We start from the raw sequence: 25,558 nt of genomic DNA, 5'->3' as shown, positions 1-25,558 counted from the left end.
TGCCATCAATGGTATTGAAATGGATGTGACCATCTCCACTTTATTCAAGGCCCAGAGAGAGATGGTGCAAAGGGCTATCTTTGGTACTGTTACTAGACATAACAAACCTAAAAAGATGGAATGCAGAAGAACAATGTTCAGGTGGAAATAAAAGGTGTGAAGGATGTTCACAGTTAGACTAAAGATCTTAGGTACTTGGTCGAGGATTGGGAGAATATAAAGCAGGCTTAGCTTTCTTGGCCTCGATTTTCCTATGCTATTTTTTTTTATGCTTTGTTTGTTCTCTTCAGCTTTGGTGTGGGTTATTGTTCTCCTACTTATAATTTTAGGACACATTTTTAATATTGTTACGCTTAAATTGAATTATGTTAATTTACATTACTCTAATACTCAATTTTTTTTGTGATTATCAGCAAAATTTTGGTTGATAAGTTAGACTCTAGCATTAGTAGTTATAACTCTGATTATTTATTTTTGTTAGTGAATCTCTAATTGTTTGTATTAGTGATGGTCTTTTCTGCAACTTGGCTATAAAGGCCCAATGCAAAAAAATTCTCTGATCTTTTTGTTCCTTGGGTTTAGGACCCTTTTCCCACCTCCTTTAATCTAAAACATTATTGAAGCATGATTTAAATCATTATCTCAAACATTGCATAAACATAATTTTTCCATGAAACCTATGTATATGAGAAAAGTTGCATGGAGACCATGTGCTTGGGTACTTAATGTATTAGGACAAGTTGTGAAAAATTTAACTATTGCAGTCACTGATTATTAATCTCCTATCATAAACGATTATTAAACTACTAAAAATAAATTCCCAGCTAATATCAAAAAATAACACAACTAAAACTTCACTTATAAAATACGAAAAGAAATGCACAACACAATGACCACAATATTTTTCAGACAAATTGTTCCTAGAAAAACCCCTAAGGGAAAACCAATTCTACAGATGAGGAATTATATTAAACTTCAGATAATCAAGAGATACAATATTCCTTGCCTCTTACTGGCAAAATTCTGACAACCTCCTAATTTCTCCCGCTGATATTCCCCACTACTATTCCCACACTAACACTGCGCCCTTGCTAACACTGCAAGACTGTTTGCTAACACTGCAAACGTTTCTCCAAAATTCATGTTCTCCAAATGCCCCCCTGACCTCCTTTTATACGACTCCTATTGGTAAACCAATGGCCGAGATTGATTTACAATCAACGGTTGAGATTAAAACAACTTAACAACCCTAACCAAGTCAGTTTCTAGTTGTTTCCAAAAGTGGTCAATTAATTAACAAATATTTGTTTCTTATCTAACCAATTAGTTAGAAAAACAATTACTTGCTAAATAATGGAAAATGGACGAAAAGATGTCCAAAGCTAACAATAATTAACACTCCCTCTTAGCGAGGAAGTTGTTCTGCAGGACACCTAACTTATCTCTAAAGAAGATAAATTTTGCCTTCCCCAATGCCTTAGTCAGAATGTGTGCTACCTGCTCCTCTGTAGGTATGTACTGTAGCTAAAAAACTCCCCTTTGTACATAATCTATGATGAAGTGATATCTGATATCTATATGTTTAGACCTATCATGAAACACTGGATTCTCAGACAACTTGATGCAACTCTGATTGTCACAATGTATCACAGTAGTCTCAACCTTCTGACCAAACAAGGCTACTAACAACTTTCGAAGCCATATAGCTTCACATGTTGCCATGCTAACTGCTATGTATTCTGCTTCTGCTGAACTTAGAGCCACAAACTTCTGCTTCCTACTGAACCAAGATACAACTCCTGATCCCAAGCTAAAACAACACCCTGAAGTGCTCCTTTTGTCTGTTGTACTTCCTACCCAATCTGCATTAGTATAGCCTATCAACTTGATACCTTCACCTTGAACATATCTAATCCCATACTCGACTGTACCATGCAAGTAACGTAGCACATGCTTAGCCGCTATCCAATGCATTCTCTTTGGTTCAACCATGAACTGACTAAGAGAGTTTATTGCAAATGCTATATCTGGTCTAGTGTTGACCAAATACATAAGCGAACCAATCAACTGTCTATATAAAGTGGGATCTACGTCTTTCTCCTTAGTTGTATCTACCTTCCTCCAATTCGTGATCATGGGTATAGACATGGCTTTGCAATCCTCCATCCCAAATTTCTTCAAGATTTCAATGCAATATTTCCCTCGACCAAGGAAAATCTCCCCATCTGTCTGCCACACTTCCATGCCTAGAAAGTAGTGCATAAGTCCTAAATCCTTCATCTCGAACTCTTCTGCAAGGTTCCTCTTGCAATCCACTATGAGCCCTAGTGAACCTATAAGAAACAGGTCATCCACATAAAGAACAAGAATGAGAATCTCACCCCCAACCATCAAGTAGTAGAGGTTAGCATCTGCTTCACTCTTTACAAAGCCCATTTTTTGCAAGTACGTATCAATGCGCTCATACCACGCTCTAGGAGCCTGCTTGAGTCTGTACAATGCTTTCTTCAATTTGCACACGTGGGTCTCTGTGCTATGTGCTACAAAGCCTTCTGGTTGTTCTATGTATACCTCCTCCTTTAACTCACCATTAAGGAATGCTATCTTGACATCCATTTGATGGATTTGCCATCCCATCTGTGCTGCAAGTGAGATTACAGCTCGTATAGAAGTATACCTGGCAACTAGAGAAAATGTCTCCTCATAGTCTATTCCCTCCTTCTGAGAGAACCCTTTTGCCATGAACCTCGCCTTGTATTTCTCAATGCTACCATCTGCACCATGCTTTATCTTATAGATCCAGCGTGATCCAACTACAACCCTATCTGTTGGTCTAGGTACTACCTCCCACACATCATTCTGCATTATTGAAGAATATTTCTCAACCATAGCATCTCGCCATACCTAATGTTCTGCAGCTTCCTGATAGCTAGAAGGCTCACTATCTACCAACTGACTAACTAATGCCACATAGTCATTGAACTTGGCTGGTTGTCTTCATTGTCTAGTACTCTTCCTAAGAGCTCCCACAAACTCTTGAGTATCCCTTTGTGTATCTGGAACCACATGGTTCCTGCTACCAACTGTAGAGGATGAAATGTCAACCTCTAAGTCTTCTAGATGCATTTCCTGTTACACCTGTTGCTCCATACTCTGTGAATCTTCACTAACTGAGTCTACACTTGTACTGCTAACTGTACTTGAGCTTTGTTGCCCTTGACTTGGTCTTGGAGCTTCTATTGGCTACTCACTTTGATCATCTGCTGACAAATCTCTGGATCTCCTAAATGCCTTGTCCTCCATGAACTAGACATCCCGTCTGACAATAATTCTTTTAGTCCTTGGAATGAAAATCCTGTATGCCTTTGAGGTCTCACTATACCCAACAAAGTACCCCCTCTCTACAGTCTAATCTAACTTTGTATGTGTATCTCAAGGAATATGGCAATATGCCAAACTCCCGAATATCCTAAAGTGACTAACACCTGGCTTCTTCCCTGTGAAAGCCTCCTCTGGTGTCGTCTTCCTTAGCACCTTGTGTGGAACTCTATTCTAAATGTAGATTGTTGTATTACACGCCTCTGCCCATAAGTAATGGGGCATGCCTTGGTCATGTAGCATAGCTCTTGCTGCCTCTAATATAGAACGGTTCTTCCTCTCAGCAACTCCATTCTGTTGTGGATTGTAAGGAATAGTCCATTCTCTCTTAATTCCTTCTTTGGTGCAGAACTCCTGGAAGACATTTTCTTTGTACTCGCCTCCATTTTCTGACCGAAGAACCTTTATCTTCTTTCCTATCGATTTCTCCACAAGAGCCTTGAACTCTTGGAATCGACTGAAAACCTCATCCTTAGTCTTCAAGAAGTATATCCAGGACTTTCTAGAGAAATCATCAATAAAAGTAATATAGTACTCATATCCTCTCAGAGATTTCATCGACATCGGTCCAAAAACATCTAAATGTACTAGATCAAGAACACCCTTAGATCTGGTGTCACTCCTTGGAAAAGATGCTTTCGCAAACTTCCCCAACACACATCCCTTACATACATCGTCATGCTTTGTGCTCACCTCTGGAACACCTGTCACCGTCTCACAAAGCAATCGAAGTGCTCCATGATGAATATGGCCCATCCTCCTATGCCATAGCTCTCCAAGATCTCTAGGATTACTGTTGCTCATAAGTGCCTTAGGAGTATCAAACTGCAATCTATAAAGGTGACCACTCCTAACTCCAATAGTTATGGGTGATTTCCAATCCTTGTGCTTAATCAACACATTTGTCCCTCTAAAGAGTACATTATACCCCCTATCCTGAAGAATAGATACAGAAATCAAATTCATACCTAAGCCTGGCACATACAACACATCATGAAGTGGAATTATCTTTCCATTCTCCCTCTGAAACTAAATAGTCCCTTTCCCAACAGGGTTGAGTTTGGACAAGTTTCCCATAGAAATCTGGATGTTGGTGTCCTCCTCCTTGTAACTGGAGAAGTACTCTCTAACTCCTGTCATATGAAATGACGCCCCACTCTCTATATACCAAACACACTATGAGATTGAGCTAACCATACAAGCTATGAATGAAAACTCATCTTCCATTCTACTGGAGAGTTCTTCCACACTTGCTAAAGCTACCACATGCTTCTTACCCTTCTTCCTCTCTGGACAATCACTGACATAGTGGCCAAACTCGTGACATCCAAAGCACTTGACCTTAGAAAGGTCCTTCTTCTTCTTTTCACTTTGTGAATTTGATCCTTTGCTAGATCCCTTCTTTGCTTTCCCTTTACCCGCTAGGGCAACGTTCTCTTGTTCCACCTCATTTTTCTGACTCTTGTTGGCCCCATTAACAAGACTTAGTCTAAACTCCTCCTGGGTGAAATCAGTCCATAGTCGATCCCAATTCAGTAAAGCATCTCGTCCACTAACAACTTGAACAAAGACACTCCATTGTTTAGTAAACCCATTTAGGGCTATTCTCACTAGCTTGTCATCACTAGGGCTATCTCCAACAGCTGCTAACTCATCCTTGACAAGTCTGAGCCTGGTGAGGTAACTTGTGACATCTTCTCCCTGATTCATCTGGGTATTCTTTAGCTTCTCTCTGAGAATCAACTTCCTGTTGGTGGTAGCATTCTGGTATAGATTCAGAATGGTGTCTCACATCTTCTTCGCCGTATCTAGCTCTACGATATGTGAAACAATATGATCCTTGACACCATAAAGGATAATCCTCCTCGCCTTGGCATCATCCTTCCTATATGCTGCAAGCTATGTTGCATCCGTTCGTACAGGTACAACATTGGTAGCATAATCCTTGATACCATTCTCTTCCAACAATAAAGAAATTCTGGCCTTTTAGACACCAAAATTTGAGGCACCATCCAATCTATCCTGATCTCTCAAACAAGCTGAAGCCATCTCAAGGTTTTAAAGAAATAATAAATCTAAAGAGATCAAAATTTCTTTCCTAGGGAAAAACTCTTCTACCCTTAACAATGCTCTAATACCATGTGAAAAATTTAACTATTGCAGTCACTGATTATTAATCTCCTATCATAAATGATTATTAAACTGCTGATAATAAATTCTTAGCTAATATTGAAAAATAACACAACTGCAACTTCACTTATAAAATATGGAAAGAAATGCGCAACACAATGAACACAATATTTTCGGACAAATTGTCCCTGGAAAAACCCCTAAGGGAAAACCAATTCTACAGATGAGGAATTATATTAAACTTCAGCAAATCAAGAGATACAAAATTCCTTGCCTCTTACTGGCAAAATTTTGACAACCTCCTAATTTCTCTCGCTGATATTCCCCACTGCTATTCCCATGCTAACATTGCGCCCTTGCTAACACTGTAAGACTGTTTGCTAACACTGCAAATGTTTCTCCAAAATTCATGTTCTTCAAATGCCCCCCTGACCTCCTTTTATACTACTCCTGTTGGTAAACCAACAACCGAGATTGATTTACAATCAACGGTTGAGATTAAAACAACTTAACAACCCTAACCAAGTCAGTTTCTAGTTGTTTCCAAAAGTGTTCAATTAATTAACAAATATTTTTTTCTTATCTAACCAATTAGTTAGAAAAACAATTACTTGTTAAATAATGGCAAATGGACGAATAGCTGTCCAAAGCTAACAATAATTAACACAAGTATAGCTATTGTTTTACTTTAAGTAGAGGAGAGGGGTACTTAGGTATATGTTAAAAAGACAAACTTCAATTTTAATCAATATTGTATCAAAGCTTCAAACAAATTACATTTTGAATTATGGTTGATAAATGACAAGCTAATATGCAAACAATAAATTGAAATGAAAAATTAAAAATCATAATCAAGGTCTTCTACTTATTTTTTCTAGATCCTCCATTGAATATTCTATAGTAGACTATGTATATAATTATACAAATATTTGTACACATCTAGAAGCATATAAATGGATACCTACATGCAATATAATAGAAGAATGTAGTATATCAACTAATGAAATAATAATAACCTTAGTTTATTAATTTATAGACATAACAAATATATATTTATACTATAAAAATTTATAATTTAATAATAAAATATTAAAAATGATTGATAAAATCAAATATTTTCGTTCATTTTAGTTCGAAAAATGACGTATCAATGTACTATGCCTCAGAGAAGTGGTAATGAAGGAAGCCACCATTCTAATCATACTTAAAATGTATTACTACATATTACTAGCACGGAAATTTTCCACCCGTCCGTCTCATTTTTCTTCGGCATGCTCAAAGTGAAAGATTGGGAAGTTTGCGTTTTTTTATAATTAAACTTCGTCAAATTTGCCGGAATCTCGTTCTTCTCGCGTTGTTGACTTGCCAATGAGGATACATAAACAGGGAATGGAATTCATATATTATGCACCAAATTGAACGGTCGCCCAACGACTCTACCACTGACAAGATGGATGATTGACTTTGCCGTTTAATACATGCTTAATGGGCTTTTAGTTATCTCCACATGGGGAAACATTTTCATAATGCAGTCTTCGTCTTGTCCAATAATCTGCGCATAGCCATAATTATTGCGGTGCCATCTTTTACTTTCTGGCAATATCTTTATTTATTTATTTTTGTCTACGGAAGATGTTTAGAAATCAAACAAATTGTAATAAATATGGAATTCGAAGCTCTGATAGTTTGGGCGTGTAGACTGATATAGCTATGGTGTAACTTATATGCATTTCTTTTTGGGAGTATTTTATTTGTAAATCAAAGATTTCAGACTATTTAACACTAGTCTGGATTCTGGATTCTGAAGTCTTTAATATACAAATGAAATACACTCAAAAAAGATCCATTCAAGTTGCACCATAGACAGTCCTCATTACATATCAGCACATTTCCCTCACCTGTACTCATTGCAATGATTACAAAAGTGTAAGTCAAGGTCTCCAACAAGCCGTTAAGTATCTTTTGGAGACAATCAAGCGGTCATTGAGATTGTTGAGCTACTGCTGGACCATTGTAGATCTGATTACAAATCAAATAAACAACTGTATGCTTTCTTTACATGTATCAAGAACATAAGGAATATTTGATTTATATATAATATATATTATTTAATTATAATTAACAAAAAAATTGCACTGCATTAATTTAATATATCTAATATATCTTTATATTGAATAATAAATAATTTACGTCATGTTTTATTTACAATATTATATTTCATATTATAATTCAATGTTAGATTTATATTAGTGATTGAACGACGTATTTCATATATATTAGATATATATAAATTGAATCATATTGATATAAATAGAGGTTATTGTAATAATTTCTGGGTTTGATTGAGTTTCTCTTTGATCTAAACACAATTAAACTCATAAATTCTTACAATAATTATCATGGATTGTGGAAATCTTTTTTCATTGATAAATAGAGGTGAAATGTATCTATTATCATATGTAAAGAGAAACTATTGCAACAAGAAATATTAATTTTTCAAAATTTTGTTTACTACAAGAATAAAGATTGAATTAAATTCTCATAATGTAAGGTTTTCTTTGACAATTTATTTTATTGAAAGTTAGTTATTTCTTCATATAATATTTTTTACTTTGAAAATTTATTTTTTACTATAATATTTAAAGTGCTTATAATTTATTTTGATTCTATTGTACTTCACATTGTATTTTTTAGAAATTTGAATTATTTTTTATAATTAATAGTCATTTCATTTTAATATTACTAATATATATATAATATGTACACTTCTAAACATATAAAATCTACACATTTCATGTGTAGCTATATGAAAAAACAATAATCATAATAATTCATTAAATGTGTAATACATGTAACTGTCTAAATACATTTTTACTATTAACTATAATATAGCCAACAATACATACCTCAAATATAGAGTATCATCTTGGAATGATTAAGAGGACTCACATTTCCTACATATTTGCTTCTAGTTATGGTTGTAGTACTTCACAATTCCTATTAAACTAGTGGACTTTGTCTCCACCTTCCCACACGTATGAAGTCAAATATGTTATAAATTTATGATAGTGCTTTATTTAATATTCTATAATTGATTTTAAAGTCCTTAATTAGTAGAAGCATAATAATCACATAAAATAAATAAATTTTCAAATGATCTATTTATTATGATGTAGCATGTCAATTTGGTTTAGAGAAAGGGGAAATTTGGAGGTTAGATCAAATAGAAATGGTAATCATTATTTTTATTATTTGTAATGTTCTTTTTTCTTTACTAGAGTACTTATGGAGGCATTAGATAAAGAGTATTTGTATTTTTCTTTTAAAGCCATAGATCAAGTCCTATTGAACTCCCATAGTACGAAGGTCACCAACCATTGCCCAATGACACTAATGTTGACATCTCTATTATTGTTCAAAATGGATTTAAATTTTGAAAGAATAGTACTACCCATGTAAAAAAAAATCCATTTTAGAGGAGTTCACCATGGAAGATATAAAATTCTAGTTTCTATGTTGTAGACAAGGGTTATAAAAATGATTATTATTTGAACTCAATGGTCACTATTTGGATCTAATATGAACTCACTTTCATGAATTTTTATCTCAAATTGTGTAAGAATTCATTGATAGGAATAAAAAGAAAAGTGTTGGTAAAAGAAAAAAAAGGTAGATCTTGTTTCATTGATGTAACAATGAGCAAAAAAAGTCTTTGTCAAATGGAGCAAAAGAAACCATTCTAATATAAAAGTGTTTTCACATTGGAAGATTGCTAATTTGTTTTGGTGAGATTTAATTTAAAAGAATAAGATTGTCAAAGATTGCATAGGGCACCAACCTTGAACTTTTTAGAGAAGAATCATTGGCAAGAAGTTATGGAAATCATAAAATTCGGTAGTTATTGCTATTGACAAAGAGGTTATAGAATTATGCGTACTTATAAGATTTAGGAATCTATTATCAATGGAATCAAAATCATGAATGCAAGGTTGTATTTCAATGTATAGCCTAAAATTGAAACGATATAACAATTATTGAACAAAAATTAATTATACTAAGAAAGAAGAAATTAGAATATATATGATGTTAAAGAAAGAAGGATAAATTTGATGTAAAATTTCTTGAAGTAATAATGAATAATAGAAGAGTGGACATAAGTGGCATCACCCAAATCATAGTAGGTAATCTGTCAGAGTAATTCAATTTTTTATTTCAATAGAAAAGTTAGAGGAATAGTGAAGACATAAAAGAATAATTCAGAAGAAGAACTGATAAATAGTAAATATTGTAATTTGAAAAATTAATAACATAGTTAAAAGAGTTGGAAAAGATTAAATATAAATTTCTATTAAAAATAAGAACAAATTTCAAAAAGGAGAATTTTATTTCCTTTGACAAATCTATAAAGATAACTATAGGATTTACTTCTAATCCTATGATTATTTCTTATTTAATGAATCTAAATGTTCATGGAAAACTAATTTTAACATTACAAAGAAAACCATGAAATTCATAATGTTAAGTTATAGGTAATGTACTTTTACACAAGAAAATTCATAAGATCCAACTAGACATAAAATTATTATCTAAATTAATATAGTTTAATATTTGATAATAGTAAAAAAATTAAATAAGTAATCTAAAAAGTAAATCTCGCACACACACACACACATCACTTCTTAATTAAATATTGCATTTAAAGGGGATGAGAAAAAATTATTGTTTGTGTTCTAATTGCCATTTAACCCATGTATACTTACAACTAAATTAGTAACTTTTTTAAGAAGACAAAAAGATGATAGTGAAAAGTCCATCAATCTGTTTCATATGTACCAATAACCACCCATTCGTATCTCTAGTTGTAAAAAGTCATACCCCTAGTTGTAAAAATATTCATGCTAGTACTCATAAGATATGGTTGTACTAGGGTATTTCATGCTGAAGTATCAGCTAAAAAACTATAAGAGGTGAAATATATGGTTACTATGGAATTTCATGCCAAACTATTGGTAAAACAAAGCTATAAGAGGTGAATGTTTAAGGAATAAGTATTATATTAGTTATAAAAAATTTTAGGTGGTTGTACTAAATGATTTTTAAGGGATCTTTACACATGTATCATGTGACACTGAAAAGGTGTTTTCATAAAAGGTCCCACAAAATTCATCCTTAATACATAGAAGCCAAACCAATAGCTATAATCAACTACATTGCATATAGAGATAATAGAAAGTTAAATTGTTTAAATCTTATATTTATTCAGAATTTGTAGATTATTATTCACTTATACCTATTAGTTATATTGTATTGACCAAAGTAACACTTGTGAATTGATTTTTTTTGTTCTTTTTCATAATTTCAATTTTTTTCATAGTTATTCTTCATTATGGAACTTTTTACTTTGATGATCCATCTTAACCCAATGAATATATATATATATATATATATTAATTAAAATAAATGATAATAGAATTAATTTTTCATTAATAATATGATTAATAAATATCATAACATTGTCCAAAACCAACCCAATTGAGTATTTATGTATATTATATGAAAATATTATGCACAATTATAAATCTATTTGTTTGAACTAATGAATTTTGAATTTAGATTATTAGTCCTTGTCATTAAGGCAAGTGACTATAGTTTTAGTAGCTCTTTTCAGTATATGTTGCACCTTTGAAAAATGTGCAAACATTAAATCATTTCCCTTATTCTATAGATTGAGAAAAAAAATTCATTAAAATAAAATTGAATTTGTTTTCATTTTCTTATTGGCATTTGGCTTTTTTTTTTTGCAATTATTTTATTTTACTTTTCAAAAAACTCGGAAACAAAAGGATGAGGCCTTAAGGGGAAGGTGAGTGTGGCAGTGTGCATCAAATCACTACTCTGAATGCTCCACATTTGCAACCTTCAATGTGGCATTTTGAGAATACTTCACATGTCATTTTAATGCTTCCACATTTTGTATACACGCATTGATATTGAAGTGTTTAATCTATTATCTATAATATACACTTTTGAGCTTGCATTGAGCAACTGCAAATGAAGAGGTAGCCTACCACTTTTCTTCCTCTCATATTCTATTTCAAGGTTGTCGCATTAATCCTTTGAGCTAACTCAAAGTTATATTTCTGATCTCTTTTAATATTATAATTAGATTATAGAAAATTAGTTCTCCCCTCCCAAAACAAAACCTAATTATTATAATCAAATGAAGATATATTACTTTTATGTATTCTTTGGTTGATGGAGTGAGATAAAACAATGGAAGAACATCCCTCATCAAATGATTATGTGGAAATTATTTTTAGAGAATTCTATTAAAGGTGAATGAAGATCTATGTAGGCTAATTTTTTTGTGAGGAACAAACATTTTGTGGGTATAAACTATCGAAAGGATTGTATAGTTCATTAGCAATTTCTTTTTCTTGAGTTTTCAATTCACTGACAATGTAATTCTTGGAGTTTTCCTTAAATAAAAGTGTTTGAAGTAAAATTTGGGAGATCTACTCTATTCATTTGGAATATTTCAGCCATGGTATGGGTTTATATTGATATGCATGTTTGTAGTTACAAATGCCTTCTTCAATTTCTTTCTTTGAAAAAAATAATAAAAAGACTTGAATAGGCCATAAAATTCATTAAAAGCTTTCTTTATAGTTTATTCAAACATGGAATTTGTTGACTATACATTTTATTTCATACAACTTAAGTTAGAGTATAGAAGTTTTACCTATCTTCCCTTGTTTGTACAATTATAAGCCCTATGATATATAAATATTTATGTACATATTTATTTTAATGATATATTCATTAAATGAGAGTAAAATGAATTAACAAGAGTCATTAATTTTCCTTGCACATGCCTCGAGTGCTACTATTGGCTAGGATGGGAGTAGAGAGGATACTTCGTCATGACCTTTCTTTGTTAGTATGCCTTGTTTGTACGAAAGGATATTGATGTTGCATAGAGACACTAGGGTGGTAGAGTCCAGAGAGGCTTCCAGGGTAACCTTAGAGTTGGACAATGCAATGACACTTTTTCACTTCCATAGTAAATTTCCTACATGTCTTTGTTGCCTCTGGGTTTAGATGTTGCTTGTGTCTTGGTACCCTTTGAGACAGACTGCTATCAGGATTTCCTTGACCTAGATGATGGTTATGACTTGTGGTTGATATCCATATGGGACTTGAGATTATCTCTTGAACATGATGGGAGTGGGCCATTTAGGTTCCACGAGGTTGGGTGATAGTGTTTCTTATAGCATTGAGATCCGACCATTGGATGTCATTGCTAGATGTACCTATGCATATGTTTCTTTCTTTCTGATCTTGTATTTTTGTTAGATGGTTATACTCTATTGTACTGTATTTGATTTTAGAGATCTTACGAGATGATATATTTTACTTATGATATATATTCTTTGAGCTTTTCATACCATGTGACTTGTACAATGGATGATCATGCATTCTAGTTATGCCAAGTGGCATCCTTGAAATTGTATATTATTTATTTGGCTTCGTACTCGTGATTATTCCATGATTTTGGATTTTGGTTATGTTTTATATTTAATATTAATAAACTTATTTATATATTTGATTTAATGTCATGGGACCCTTAAAGTGATGTAATATGTTTATGAGGGTAAAAGCACAAACCTGTGTCACCCTTTTGTAAAGCAAAAGGCTACCAAAATTATAACTATTCAACTTCAATGATATAAAACTAGTGGTATTATTTAAAATTTGTAAATGAAGTAAACTAATAAAATGTGTACAAATTGATCAAGTTTAGGATTATAATTTTTAACAATTTTTTAGAATAAGAATTGATATATTTTCATAATTTTTATAGATGATTTTTTAGTTGCTAAAAAATGCTAAAAATTAGGGGTCTAGCTCCCCCTGCAAAACTATATGGAAATAAAATTCTTTCACTTTGATCTCAGACTATGTTATAGATAACATATATATCTAGAACATTCAAAAATAAAAACTGACTTTAGACCTATATTTTCTATTCTATAATGATTCAAATTTCAGCTCACCTGAAATTGATAGTTTTCATCTCTCACCACATTTTTCAAAACAAATCTATTTTGACTAGAATAAAAATTATACATTCTAGAAGATGACTCTCTCGTGTAGAATTTCATATAATTTTCAAAAATTTTATATATGATTTAATATTTCTTTCTTTCTCAAATCAACATCTTTTCAAGTGTTAAAATACATGCTTCTAGAATTTTTTTAATTACATTATAATATATCTAATTGAAACACTATAAACTCTATATGAGAACATTCTTGACTTTGAGCTCTATAAAATGGTGTTTATAAGTTATTAAAAAAAATCATAAAAAATAGTATGAGTTATTGAAATGCCAATTTTCTAAAATAATTATATTTCTTTAGTAATTGGATACAAACTAGTATAAAACATGCATTTAATAGACATTTCCAATTGGAAAAGTGTGAGAACATATATAACTTAGCTAGAATAAATTTATCTAGATCATTTGTTTGAACAAAATTGATTTTTGGATGAAAATACTCAAATTTAGTCATTTTGATAAGGCAGCCTAAAAGGTGACACAACTTTGTACTTTTACCTATGAATGGTTGTATGTATGTGAGTTATTGCTTCTGCTATATTGTCTCTTGTTGTTATTTTCTTTAAAAAAAATGTTTGACAAACTTAGTGAAAATTTAGGTTAATTTCTTATGGGTTCTCTAGCAGGGCATTACAATGTTAATTACAAAGAGAGATCATCCATATAAAGGAGATCAAAACCATAATAGGTAACTAACCTAAGTTGCATGATAGTAATTAATAAAAAAAACTACCCAAAGTTTAGTTTAGGTAAACTAAAAATAATACGTGACTTAATAATTTAATCAATATGATTTAATTAATAAGAAAAACTTTATTACTCTAACAAAATATGTTCTTGACAATTAACTAGAGATCAAGTGATACACATTAGTGCAATTTTCCTTTGTAATTTTGTAGCTTCAATAGACTACTATAGAAAAAAACACAAGAATTTTTTTTTTGATTTACAATATGTGCCAAAAATATGTCAATGATACTATTAACAATTATGTATATGATTTCTATCTTGTACTTGATTGTATGTGTGAAACCATTTAGTTTGTATGTAACACACATTCATTGTTCATTCAACATTATACCTCATGCCATTAGTTGAACCTGATATGATTGAATGCTTTATTTGTGTGTCTACAATATTTTCTATGTCAACAATTTTTTATTTTTTTGAATTCACATTAGTTTTTGGTGTGCATTTACAACTAATTTCATATTATAGATAATTGCATGTTCAAAAAATCCAAAATTTAATTATTTGGATTATATGAATGCAAGATTGTGGAATCAATTTCAAAGACTTTTGGTATCTTATTAAGGAATTTAAATGTCATTATGGAAGTGCAAAATTATTAGTTTAGATTTTGTATCAACCTAATATATGTTGTATGTTAAGATTAGTTGGGTTAACTATGCATGTTATTATAGTATTTACAAACTAAAAGTAGAACATATAAAGATGTATGACTCTTGAATGTCGGAAATAAGTCCATCCCTTACTTTCTTTTTGTAAAAAAGTGTCTCAATATAGCTTTCCTTGCCTCTTGTAGTTGTGGCAAACATGGATAGGACAATTATTTCATTATTCACTTGTAGAATTTTTCTTATGATCATAGATCTATGACTCTTAATAAATTTGAATCACTAACCAAAGTTTTTGGTATTTTAAATTTTAGATTGTTTTTCCTTCATTTGTCCAAATAAAAACCTAGTTTCTTTCATTATCTCACCACATAATGGGAATAACTATATTTGTGTACTTCATTTCTCTTTTTGATTTTTTTTAAGAACTAAGTTATTTTAGCATTAATTGTCATTGAATTCAAATGCCTAGCATTGTGATATAGTTTGTTGAATTATACTAAAGTGCTCTAGGAAAATAGAGAATCATGCTGATATGTAATATAGTCTAGTTCATTTAATGCTTCTAATTGAGTACTCTAACGATATTCAAAAAAGTCAATTGGCAATGACTATCTATTCTTGGTTCTTGACAAGTTCTCCTCTAGTTTGTAGCAAAGATGTATACATATATTTTTCTCATATGATTTGGGAATGGTAGATGTCTTATTCTCATGATAAGTAAATATGCCGCCTCTTAAATGCTTTGTTACAAGATCAAAAGACTACCACTGATTCAACTAAAGCATTCTAAAAGAGTCATGTAACAATTTTTTCACTCTGTGAGATCTCATTTATCACAAAGTTGTCAAGCCTTTACTTCATATGGATCACATTCTATCTAAGCAGACCACAAATGAGGGGAAAATATTCCTATTGTTAAAGAAATTGTCTATGTTCTTGTAATCCTCTAAAGACAAAAGGAAGATTAAGTCCTCATTTTCAAGTTTGATCTCATGCTTAATAGTATATTTATGAATAATAGGCTTGAAACTTTTTATTTTCATGGTATAGCTTTAACCAGTAGTCACCGGGAAAAGGAAATGTTGTGTATATAACACTCTTAACAAAACTACTAGGCACCCACTTTGTGGCCTTTTAAAAAATAAAGAAAATGGCTTGATGGATAAAAGAGGGACACTTGTCTTAGACTTGAGGATGAACATCTCATTATGTCCAAAAGAATTCTTTCATGATCTTATTAAGAAAGTGCCCTTGTGGAATGGTTCAACCCTAACATGAAATCCATATTTATTTTATTGGCCTACAACGAGTGTTTCCCAATCTTCTTAAATATACATCATGTTGTAGGGACTCAATTTACAAATACTTCTAGGTAACCTCTCTAAATCAAAAAATATTTTATATCAATTTCAAACAATGTATTTAGTTCTCTTTCTTGTGAAAGTTAATTCAATACCTCACACAATGAAATGTCTTAAAATTCTAACAAATTATGTTTTCCAATTGATTTTGGAATCTCTTAAATGCATTATACTTTTTCTATCATTAATATTCTATGAGAACATATATTCCCAAGTCCATAATGGAACTTCTAAATTAGTTGATATTGACTTTTTATTTTTAAGATTGGAAGGTGGAGTGGAGGTGCATTAAATTAAGTCAAGTTGGATATTTAGTAACAGCTTTGTTTTCATTCTTTAATAGAATATTTTAAAAATTTTGAGGTTGAGTAAATCGAGAGTAATTAAATATATGATTTAAAGTCAAAGGAAGTTTTTTTCTTTGAAGCTAAGTAAAGGAAGTAGACTATATATCTAAGATTGTCCTAGAAAACCTATATTAGATTTTGAAGAAAGTTTTTGTTAGACTTAATAGAAGATCAACATTTGTAGTTTTTCTCCATACTAGAATTTCCAAGATATTTTTATGTTATTATTATTTTTATAATTGGATTCAGCTATTTCTTTTCATAAGTAACAAACCACTTATACTATATTATTATAAATTCCTAGTTCAAGAGGAACTAGAGACAAGAGTCTGATTCACAACCCAAGTACATAAAATCATCCATGAAACCACCCTAATAACTTTCTTCAGAAAATTATGTTAAAAGAACCACTTGAAGTTCAATAGACACATAATCCCCATTACATTCAAAATCAAAACCAATATGTATAATTAAGATAACCTCCACAAAATGTAACATGGATCATTTGTGGAAGATGAGATGATTAAATATGATCCTACAAGAATATGGGATAGGTTAATCTCCAGATAAAATGCTCTAAAGACAAAACAAAGTCAAACTTTTTTTTTTTACCAGATTCACAAAAACGTAGTGATTTTTTTCCAATTTTTTTGTTATTTTAGACTACAAACTATGTAGATCATGAAGATCAAATGCTGAAATTTTCAGAAAAATCCATGATGTTTTCGATTTTTTAAAAATTGGTCGACTGTAAAGTTTGTAGGGAGGATAGATGCGTCCCAAGAAACAAGAATATTATGCCAAATAAAATTAGTTGCTCGCACATATGAGTGGGTTTAAATATTCAGCAACCTAGATCCTGTGACCACTGTAATGGTAATGATTGGCACCTGACTGTGAGAGACTTGGAATGCATGAAGTATCTAAAGTGTAGATCTATCCATGTTGAGAACTTGTGGACAGATTACAGGAAGCATTACCAATAGAGATATGGAAAATTGCATACTCTGTACCAGAAAATGATGCTGCATTATCCTGTCAATCAATCAATCTGTTTGTCAGCAAAAATTAAAAATATCGGTCGGTGCTCGTCAAGTTATTTACAGAATTTCATCACTTAGCTCTGGAATGAAAATGTCATTGGGGCGCAGCCACTTGCTCCCAATCTTCTCATCAGAGATAAAAAGCTTCGGGAGACAGTTCACAATATGTCTCGGTAAGCTCGTTAAACAGAAAACTCTCCCCTATTAAATTCATTCAGTTTGCTCGGTTGCCTTGTTTCCTCTGGAATTTCAGTCATCTCATCCCCTGACATAATGGAATGTGAAGATCTTTCAATCGCTCATGTTTACCAATTAATGAGGGAATTTATCCTATGCTTAGTAATGATGATAACCTTACATTCTCTTGGTTTGAATGAGAGAAGACAATATATCTAGGCCTTTTACTGTTGCACTCTCAATTTAGCAATCAAATACCATGATAAAGTTTCCATTCTTCATGGACTTCAGAAATGGGGGATCCAGGCATTCACTCAACACAAGGACTAAAAACAGAGCCTCCGTGTCAGAGTTCATCTCACGCCAGTGGTTTTCCTTCCTAGTGCTTGGCCTGAATAAATCGAAAAGGAAAACGAATTAGATCATTCTACATCTTTGTTATCAATACTAGCCATTTGGTTTGAACTCTCATCATTTGGAGATCCAATCCTGGAACAATTAAAGTGGAAAAAAGTGATTAATATTACACTAATAAAAGGAAGTTGACAATTGAGAAAAATGTCATAGTCCTCCTAATGAGATAGTATGACAGGAGCTTGTTATGCATCATAAGATTTTGATGTTTTGCATAGGTGTTTGCTGTAAAACCCTTATAGCAAAGCCAAACTAGGTATTCCTGTCAAATAATAATAGTTTTATGCATATGGAAGCTATTTAGCCGCCAATAATTATGTAAATATTGAATATTACACCTAATAATTTACCAAACATTTCCCCCAAAAGTTGAAATTAAATTTGGAATACTTGTATGAATGGTGAATGGACGAGAATCAAATGCTCTGTGATTAAGTTACTGCCATTTTCCTGGCAATCTATGTTGCTCCTTGGGCATCAAAATACTCTATGGACTAGATTGGTTTAGCATGCCAAAACATTTTTAATTCTGGCTTTAACTTGTGCTAAATAAAAAAGTATAGCTCGGAGCAATTTCCATTTGATATAGCTACTCTGCTACTGATAGAGCTAATCTAAAAAGCCCTAATTTTTTAGACAATCAGGTATCCATAGCCTGGCTTCAAACTAGTAACATAAAGGCTAATGTATAAAAGGAAAGGCAATCGCCCTGTAATATAGTTTACTCGTTCTATTAAGATGGAAAAAGTGTCTTGCCACTGTAGCTTCCGCGTAAACACTCATATGCAATGTCCAACAGGGCATCATCACAGCTTTTCCTGTTCTATGGAAATAAGCTTCAAGTCTGAGCAGTGGGGAGCATTCCTTGGCAACACCATCTGGTGAATCGTTACTGTCTGCAACAGTCCGCATGCCTCTGTTTAGCGATCCGTTAGTATAACATCTGTAGATAATAGATGATTAAAAAAAAGACAAATAAATGTAAGGAAAACCGATTACCTCGCAATAGAAGTGAAATTCAACGGATTTCAGCTTGCAGTTATAACAGTCAATCAACACAGATTTTGCTGTCGTTATTGAAGGAATGGACACCGATCTCCGATAATCTCAAGAGCCCTGTTTTGTGATAAACTGACAATGATTTCCCTCTAAAAAGTTTGTCATTTTGCCCTGTTCCAAATCCCAAGGGTTTCGCCAATGCAAACATCCGCTGATCCCCTTTAGAGCAAGTGGCAGGCCGCCACATTACACCACATAATGCTTGGACCTGTAATTTAACGAATGTAGATTAAAAAAATAAGAACATCAGTTGAAGAACTAGAAAATCTCATTTGTAATTGAAGCCATATTTATATCAGATGATAACCTACATTAAACTCTAGAATTAGATTCCAAGACTGATTCCGCATTGGCAGTGTGCCTTGAAATCAGATTCCATGATCGAACCCTCATATCATCATTCTAATCCAATCCGAATGCTTAGGTTACGTCTAACAGTTACACAAAAAGTGGCATATCTAATAGCCTTGGAAAGAGGATAAACATAATAACCTTACAAGAAGAAGAATCCTAGAATAGGCAGAATCAAGTTTTAAATTGTTGGCGCAGAACCTTACCTTTAATAGCAAAGAGCCGAACAAATGCGTTTGAATCATTGGACCGACAGTTTCGAAATGGAGGACGATTCCGCATATGGTGATCCCGCAAAATCTCAATTTTATGTGGAAGCGGAGAAACGTTCCAGTGATTAGAAATGAGAATTGTGTTCAGAAATAGTTGTTCGAGCGCAATGCAGGAGTCCACCGGAAAACTACTCGGGGGTTGAGGAGTGATTTTCAGAGTAGCTCCGCCGCCCCAACATGAACAGCTATCTCTAGAACAACAATTCCCTCTATTCAGCTCTTCAATATATTTCTCCCAACCCACGTAAAATTGAGATTTTGTAGGATTACCAGATGCTAAATCGTCCACCATTGCAGAACTGCATTGGGCTAACTGTTAGATGGCAACCCCTAGTATTTTTAGGGCTCGCCTTCTATTTTTAGGGCTCTTCTCCAAACATAAAATCTTGTGGACCTTGTTTTTCGTTGTCTTTCCGAGGTCCTCTAGATTAGGCCTTTAAGATAAACCTGATCGACGCGTGGTGACAGATAGGGGAGAGGATCCAGTAGTTGTGCGCCCTAACTTCGGGCCCTTCAAAATATACTGTAACAATCATTAAAATGATTTTTTTTTTCCCGTCATCTTCTTCTACTAGTGAAGTGCTTAAACCTAAGGTTTCAACTCTCCACCACAAAAATTGATGTCCATTTTATTCGTTATAGTACAAAGTGTGCAATTTGTCATTTTTTGGACCTCCTATCATTCGTAGTTAATTACCACCCCCCATTTTTAATTGCCAAAGTCCCATTACTTGAACATTCTAACGTGTTAGTTTACAATACATAAAACCTTATATAAATATGTAATATTTATTAGTTGAATAATATAACACTTATGTATAAGTGAACATGTTCTTCATTTAGTTATTAAATTTTTATTTAATGAACAAATATTTTTATAATATGGAATGCTAAATGTCTAATAACTAATTGTAAAAATCCTTTTATTAAACTATTTCAAACCTAACCCTAAATTCATATTACACTTATTAACCTAACTCGTATGCATCTTTCGCCGCGCCGCTCATTGTTTCAATGCCATACCATGTGGCAAGGGTTGCAAGAATGGAGACGACACGCATTTACCTATTTAGAGGAGAAGACACTGAGTTGTTTCATGGAAGGCTGCGTGCTTGCAGGCGACTTGGGGTGGCGTGGATGAAGGCCATGAAAATTCAGAGTGTAGGTTTTCAAGCATTCCTTATAACTGCAGTCATGATTTGGGGTTTTTTAAGATTTCGCTTCCATTTGCCCTCTAATTTCTTTGCCTATATTTCGTTTCTATTTGCTCTTTGATTTCTTTGATTGTAATATTGTGTTAGCGATTGTCGTGCATAATGCCGGGTTTTAGATCGAATCTATTAGCAGTTTGGAGTTCACCGATGGCAAAGACATTACTATTATTGACAAGCCATGGTGTTAAAAGCCAATGGGTTGTGTTAATATCCCCTCCTTGCAAATCACGAAGGCGGTTGTTGTACCCTTGCAGAAGCAGAACAGTGGAAAACTCTCTATTCCCATCGATATCAAGAGGATGACTTTGGATTTCAAGTGGCATGTTTCTTTGAAGAAGCACACAACCTGTTTGACACAATGTTGTGGGCGAACCTACCAATGGATCAAGCAGTGGGGGCATCCCTTCGCTCAATTATAGATGCGGTTCCATAGATGGTTGCATAAAATGCAGATACAGAGCCTGTTGGGCACGAACCACCAATAGCAGATCCAACTATAGTTCGATTCGTCTATAGATAAAGTAGGCAGAGCGAGATCCATAGCGCGCCGGCTCCTGAGCCCCTATCTCCTCCTGGGCCCCTTTAGAATAGTAGGGAAGAAGGGGGAATTTGAGGGGTCTTAATACAGAGTGAAGACCCCTTAATCATTGAATTCACAATTGGGATTTAAGTGACAAAGGCCATGAAAATTCAGAGTGTAGGTTTTCAAGCATTCCTTATAACTGCAGTCATGATTTGGGGTTTTTAAAGATTTCGCTTCCATTTGCTCTCTGATTTCTTTGCCTATATTTCACTTCTATTTGCTCTTTGATTATATGCTTTCAATGAATACAGGGATTGATTATATGCAGCATCGTCCATCTGCAATAGCTATTGTAGTTGTTCTTTGTGCGGCAGAGGAAATTCTGCCCTCTACAGAATCTGCACTGTACAGAAAATGGCCAAAGCTAAAATTGATTTTTATGTTTTAAATGAGGAATATAATGATTCCCACTACATGATTTCAAGCTGCATGACTTTTGACTGATTTTTGTATTTGTGACAGGATAAACTTATTAAATTGCTTCATTCTTATTTGAAAAATAGAGGAGTTGGACATCAATTTTTCAAATGTGTCTATGGACACACAAAAATCTAAGGGATTTGGTACATTTTGAGTAGGTAAGGTCTTTCTTGACCTTACTGGGCAAATGACCCATCTGTTCTTTTCCAGCAATTTTAGAACCCTTTCATATGAATTTGTTATCTTTTGATAGGGAATTATGCTAAATTAATGAGTTCATTTACAGTTCATTTTTAGATGTAATGATTGTGTTTTCGAATAGACATTCAATGTTTGATCTTTCACCTCAAAATTGGCACATTTTGTCTTAGCAATTTGCTACTGTAACTATTGACATAGAAATGTTATAATGTTTGGAGTGGACATTCAATTTTCATGTTAGTAACTATTTCAAAGAAATGAGTTTACATCTTATTACATTTCTCCATAATGCAATGCTTATAGAATCATTCTTCTATCATTTTTTTAGAACAAATAAACCTTATATTAATGATTGGAATGCCAACATTCATATTTGAAGACTTATCAAGTTGAAAATATTCTACTAGTTGGAACATAAGCATGCAAGAAGAAATTACATAGGTATGATAGAAGGACTAGTGAATAGAACATTACAAAATGCCAAACTTCCAATTGGAAAATAAGCTTGGACTGTCCAATAAAAAGACACAGTAGGAAATAGAAGTATTGTAGTAGATGAACAACCTGTAGGATTATAGAAGTATCTTAGTAGACGACCACTCTGTAGGGTATAACAAAATGACTAGCTTGTGAAAACCTATCTATGGGATCATTAGTTCAACATAAAGCCAGGGAAGGGTTCTGCTTCCCCCTCAGTACTATCTATTATAGGATTTTCTATACTTGCTGAAACAACTTGTGGGGTGATGGGAGTCATACGTTCAAACATATTTTCATCTAATAGTCTACCAAGTGGGAATTGCTTGATTGGAGAATGAGGTGGGCTTTGGCTAGTAGTACCTTGGATATTGTGGAGGGCAGCATAGGTAGGGGATAGAATGTTGTACATATCCCTCAAAATTTGATGATGCTCAGGTAAGGGGGTTGTTGGAGTACTGTGATAACCTGCTTTGTTTGCATTTGATTCTAAAATACTACTGCCATGACCAAGTTGCAGAGAGGATATATTCACAATTCCTTTGCTGAGTTGCTCTTTTGCTGGCCTACCTTTTCTACAGTCCAGCTTTTCTTTCTTTTTCAACTCACTCTGTTTTTTTTGTTGCAACCTTTCCTCTTGCTTTTGTTTTTTTAATGCCCGCCTTTCAAGTTTTTGCTCATCTTTCCTTTTTCTCAGTTCAGTTTGAAGTATTTTCTTTTCCTCCAACTGTTTTTTCTTCCTTTCTTTCAACTCTTGAAGTTCAACTTTCTTTGCTTCTTGCTGCTCTTGCAACATTATGTACTCAGTAGATGTAAGTATTTGGGATTTTCTTCCCAATCTCAAAGTAGCATTATCAAATGGAACATATCTCTTTGTAACCCTTTCAATTGGTAGCTTCAAAAAACTTTTTAATGACCCCTGACTACATAACAGTTGTTCATCTTCTGTCTCCAAATTTGAAGCTTCTAGGTTATGTTCATTGTAGCCAACTTCATCCTCATTATGTTCTGTAGTGTCCCAATTATTTGTTTCAGCATAATAGTGAACCACCTCTTCTCTTGGCATTGGAGGTGGAGAAGGAATGGATAATGAAATATCTTCATTTTGAAACTCAATCTGCACTCCCAATTCATTTGCTGCTCCTTTAACCCAATCAAGTGGATCAAACTGTGTTGGCAAACTCACATCATCATGCAGGTCATTTTCAAATTGTGTTGATAACACAACATCTGCTAGTGGAGTTTGCTCTTCATTTGCATCATCTGCTGGTGGAGTTTGCTCTTCATTCACATCATCTTTATGTTGGTTTTCCATTTCTGCAACACATTTTTCAATGGCATCATCATCATAACCAGCTAACCTTAAAATACTTTCAATTCCTGCAGCATCATTTTCATCTTCAACATTGAATGCATCACTTGGCCTCATGTCATTACAAAGAGCATCTTTATTCAATGGCCAAATTCCAGTCCTTCAAAAACCAGCTGTAATAGTATCAGGCAGAAGGGCAAGTTTGAAAGCTTTACTTGCTAGTTCTGCTAATTCTGTTCTCCTTATTTCTATGTGTGGATGTCTAGACATCCATTTTGACCTCTCAGATTTGAAATATGCCTTGAATGGAGAAAATACACTTACATCTAAAGGCTGAAGCCGATGACTAGTGTGAGCAGGCAATGTAAGAAGATCTATGCCAAGAGATCTTGCCTCTTGAATTGTGGCAAAGGCAACATGGCTTCCATGTCCATCAAAAATAAGGAGATGCCTATTTTTGGATGAAGCACCACCTGGAACAGACCTAGCAAAATGATGTAGCCAATTTAGAAATAATTCTTTTGTCATCCACGCATGTGCTTGTACTGCCATACAAGCTCCAGCTTCACAGTGAGCAATGTAATTTCTCAGTTTTCTTTTTGCTTTGAAAAGGTAAAATCCTGGTATGCTATGACCTGCTGCATTGATACAACATAGTACTGTAATCCATTCTCTACTTTTAGATAAGATTTGAGGCACACTTCTACTTCCCAGCTTTGCAATCACTTTCATCCCACAGTTTCTGCCTGCTTGCACTCCTGTTTCATCACAATTCCAAATATGTGTTGGTTCATAATGGTTAGCTTCATACAACATTTTCAAATTAGTATAAAAATCTGCCACAATACTTGGTCGTAGCATCACTGCTCTATCCCTATCTAGACCCTCTGCAGTCCTTATTGTTAAATCTGGATGTCTTTTGTGGAATCCAACCCACCATGATCTACCAGGAAACCCATTTTTGAATGGATTTGGCCTTGTTTGGCATATGTGAGCCACATGTGACTTTAGCTGAATTACCTCCAATCCACGACCAAGTTGAGCTAAATCTTTACACCACTCAACAACTTCTAGCTCTTCTTCCAAGGAGAGAATCGTTGGTGGTCCCTTGGTTTTTGTTGTTGTTAGTCCTGCTAGCCAATACGATAAGCTACTAACAGGGATTCCCCACTTTTTTGCTGCTCCTCTTATTGAAAAGTAATTATCTTCAACATCTTCAATTGCATGTTCCATATCCTCTTCCGTCCATTGATTTCCTTGGAATCTCTTCTTATTCTTTTGGAGGTCAGAGGATTTGGCAACACCATCTACACTTCTTGTGTTATCAGGAGTTGT

At 33.4% G+C, this 25,558-nt stretch overlaps 1 long non-coding RNA gene across 1 annotated transcript; it reads right to left on the bottom strand.

The window, feature by feature from the left end:
* Nucleotides 1-18,470: 18,470 nt before the first annotated feature.
* On the bottom strand, nucleotides 18,471-19,597 carry LOC149560695 (uncharacterized). The gene is made up of 2 exons (XR_016363370.1): nucleotides 19,334-19,597; nucleotides 18,471-19,250 (listed from the first exon to the last, which is right to left on the bottom strand). It is a non-coding gene; the product is annotated as an uncharacterized LOC149560695 (long non-coding RNA).
* Between the last annotated feature and the right edge of the window lie 5,961 nt (nucleotides 19,598-25,558).

This window comes from Cupressus sempervirens, chromosome 4 (genome assembly GCF_028749045.1).
Source record: "Cupressus sempervirens isolate cs-2001-9-10 chromosome 4, ASM2874904v1, whole genome shotgun sequence".
NCBI classification, from domain to species: Eukaryota; Viridiplantae; Streptophyta; class Pinopsida; order Cupressales; family Cupressaceae; genus Cupressus; species Cupressus sempervirens.
Note: the sequence above shows the minus strand (reverse complement) of the source record. Positions and strands in the feature narration are given on the sequence as shown.